This window comes from Lathyrus oleraceus, chromosome 6 (assembly GCF_024323335.1).
Source record: "Lathyrus oleraceus cultivar Zhongwan6 chromosome 6, CAAS_Psat_ZW6_1.0, whole genome shotgun sequence".
Classification (NCBI taxonomy): domain Eukaryota; kingdom Viridiplantae; phylum Streptophyta; class Magnoliopsida; order Fabales; family Fabaceae; genus Lathyrus; species Lathyrus oleraceus.
Genome location: NC_066584.1, coordinates 123,394,133 through 123,397,947, shown reverse-complemented (window position 1 = coordinate 123,397,947; position 3,815 = coordinate 123,394,133). Strand labels below are relative to the sequence as shown.

At 36.5% G+C, this 3,815-nt stretch overlaps 1 non-coding gene across 1 annotated transcript; it reads right to left on the bottom strand.

The window, feature by feature from the left end:
- Positions 1-3,204: 3,204 nt before the first annotated feature.
- On the bottom strand, positions 3,205-3,311 carry LOC127099652 (small nucleolar RNA R71). Its single transcript, XR_007794132.1, has one exon. It is a non-coding gene; the product is annotated as a small nucleolar RNA R71 (small nucleolar RNA).
- Between the last annotated feature and the right edge of the window lie 504 nt (positions 3,312-3,815).

Sequence of the window (3,815 nt, the reverse complement as noted above, 5' to 3'; positions counted from 1 at the left end):
TTTGAAACTTCAAATCTTTCATGCCTTGCTTGCTCTTGATAGAGCATCTTCAGGTGTTCGATCATATCGAACGCTGCCATGTTCTCATGTTGCTTTTGCAACTCTGAGTTCATGGTAGCTAGCATGAGACAAGCAGTTTCGTTGGCATCATCGACATGCTTCTTATAAGCATATTTTTCTGCCTTAGGGGCAGAACTAGGAGGTTCCTCTTCAGGAACAGGTTTCTCCAAGACATACAACTTTCTATCATGTTTGAGGACAATCCTCAGATTTCAGTGCCAATCCAGAAAATTTGTCCCAGACAATTTTTCCTTGTCAAGGATTGATCGCAAAATGTTGTTAGAGGTGTTTGTTGTCATGGTAATCTACATGAAAATAATGAAAATATAAGTATCAATAACATATTTAATTAGGCCTTTAATTAAATATGCTCCCACTATTTTACTCAAAACAAATTACCCTCACCATTTGATTCGGAAAATCCCGTTGGAAGATTTTCTAGTGGGTCGAGATCCACATTTCACTGTTTTAAGTCCGCGTAGGCGGATTACACAAAACCAGGTTATTTAGGTAGGAACTCTTTCCAATTGTATCTAATACAACTCTCGAATATTTTAGTTGGGTGAATAACTCATTATTCCAATCCATCACATGGATCATTATCAACTCTTACTTCTAAACATATATAATCTTATTATAATTTGTTTAGTTAAGTTTGACCCATTGTTTTAGCAATTGGATATTACAATTATCCCATTGCACCTTAGTAATATAGAACATGCACCTCGCATAGGCGAAACCTACATTATCTGATACTAGTTTTGATGAGTGCTAAAACTTGGAAAGCATAAACTTAATATTTAATTTGAGGGAATTTGCAATTATTCTGATCTCACCGGCTTATTTATCATATAAACCATCTCTCACATGCATCAACATACATTCACATGCATCAACATACATAATGAAACAGTTATGGCCCCAAGCACAATTGTTCTCCCAAGCCAATGAGAGAATCTAAGCTAACCTAATAACGATCTAAGCTTCTCCAAGCAAGATCTTCAAGATTGTCCTCCTTTGATATTGAATTCTTCTATTTCTTCATAGCATTATATTACATAAAATAAACTCGTTTTACATACGAGGGAGTGAGATGAGAAAAGAAGTTACATTAAGAGATTAAAAGAGAGGCACGACACGCAGGTCGTATTTAAAAAACCCAAAATAAAATAAAGGAAAACTAAGGCCATAACCGATCACCACAAGACAATAATAATAAACACATTATTATTAATAATTTTAATTCTTTTAATTAATTAAAACCAAATTAAATTTCGGCGACCGATCACACTACGCAGAGTTAGCCGGGGGTTGATGACACTAAAATTCACCGTATTTTCGACTCCGATTTCGCATGCATTTTAGTTATTTTGTTTTTATTTTGTTATGTTATTACTATGTTTTTCTTTGTTTTTAGATTTTCAGTCTAATCGGAGCCCCGATCGAGAAAATGAGCTAAAATGAGCTAAAAAGCCTAATAATCAGCATTTTACACTTGTGGCTCCCACTGTGGCGGACGACATGGGTCCAGCCGTGACGTGTCCCAGTTCCAATTGGATTGCTTTACCTTTGTCTACTTTACTTTCCCACACTCCCTTTATTTTGTTTATTTTCCCGCACTGCCTTTACTTTGTTTATTTTCCCGCACTCGCACTTTACTTTGTTTATTTCCCACACTGCCTTTACTTTGTTTATTTTCTCGCACTGCACTTCTTTTATTTATTTTCCTTCACTCGCACTACTTTTATTTACTTTCCGTACTCGCACTTATTACCTTTTTTATGATAAAAATTAAAATTCATTTTTACTTTACCATGTCTAGCTAAACCTATAAAGGTTAGAATGTAAGGATCGTAATTAGACCGATAATCCGTACAATTGTTCGTAGAAACACTTAAGGGCTATTTTGACTTTCAACCTAAGTTTTCCCTCACTAAATTTCCGTTTGGTAAGATCTAAAGTCGTCTGACGTCTGTTTAAACTTAGTTGTTTTTAACTATTTCAAATACAGCGAAAGCACTTTGTTTAGTTCATTAGGAGTTTTTAACTTAAAAAGAAAAGTGATTTTAAAACTATTTTCGGACGCGTTTATAAGTTTAGAGTCTGGTTCGTGAGAACCTCTTTTGGTTAAGAAATCCAGGTCAAAATACTTTTCAACTTAGTCAAGACACTATATTTCTTAAAAATAGGTTTACTACTCTAACGTAATGCGCGCCTTTTTATAAGTGACAATAAAAGGGTTTGATTAGGGAGTACAACTCGGTTCTTAATATGCGAAAGCGACAGTTCCCGTTGTTCTTTTCAAAGTAGGAAACACTGCCCATAAGTAATTCTATTATCAAATACTTGGATTATTAATTGATTATGTGAATTAAATTCGAACCTGTCTTTATTAGTTGAATTTAATTCAATACTTTATTTTTCATTGTGCACTCTTAAAAACCCTGTTTCAATTACCTTAGATAAACAGCATAACAATAGATAACGATATATTGACATTTGGTCTCTGTGGATTTGACAATCTTTTATATTACTCTGACGCGTTCGTATACTTGCGAAAAACATGCATCATGTTTTTGGAGCCGTTGCCGGGGACCAATTCCGTCAAATTTTGTACCCTGTTGTTATATCGTTTAGACTTAGGTTATTACCTGTCGGTCAATGCGAAGGACTCGCAGCACCGGAAGCTTAGTAGATCCTCTGGCGGAACCTGAATGTTACGCTCGTGCACGTTTATTTTTCCATAGAATTAGGAGAGCTATGGCCGAAGATCAAAATCAAAGACCTCTTAAGGATTTCTCCCAACCATCCAACGAAGAACCTAGTTCTAGTATAGTAAACCCAACCATCCCAGCGAATAATTTCGAACTTAAACCCTCCCTGTTGCAACTAGTGCAACAGAGACAATTCACAGGTCTTGCTACTGAGAACCCAAAACAACATTTAAAAATCTTTCTCCAATTAGCAGACAATTTTAAAACCAATGGAGCTTCTCCTGAGGCTATCTGTTTAAGATTATTCCCTTTCTCCCTCAGAAATAAAGCCCTATCATTGTTAGATTCTCTTCCACCTAATTCCATAACAACTTGGGAAAACCTTAGAAAAGTATTCCTTGCTAGATACTTTCCCCCAAGTAAGACTGTCGTTCTTAGAAACCAAATAACCAGATTTACCTAGAATCAAAGAGAATTGTTGTTCGAAGCTTGGGAGAGATATAAAGAGTTGTTAAGAGCATTCCCACATCATGGTTTAGAATATTGGTTAATCATTCAGACCTTCTATAATGGACTTCACTATAACACTAAGATGACCATCGACGTTGTCGTAGGTGGCGCACTGATGAACAAACCTTATCCTGAAGCTAGTGCCCTCATCGAAGATATGGCTCAAAACCATCAATCATCGGGAGTTGAACGAGCGACAGTTGAGAAGAAGGAAGCCCAAGGAGGAATACATGAGTTAAGATCTATAGACATGATGCAAGCTAAAATTGACGCGTTAGCCCTCAAGGTTGAGCATATGTGTATAAACCCGAATACTGCAACTGTAGTTTTGTCGGATTATGAGATATGTGGAACCAAAGGGCACCAATCTGCAGAACGCAGTCTATTAAACGAAACCAACTCTGAGCAAGTGAACTACGCCCAAGGGAATCCATATTCGAATACCTACAACCCTAGATGGAGGAATCACCCGAACTTCTCCAATAAGAACAATAACCCTATCCAAAATACTGCACCTCCGAGACAACCAGG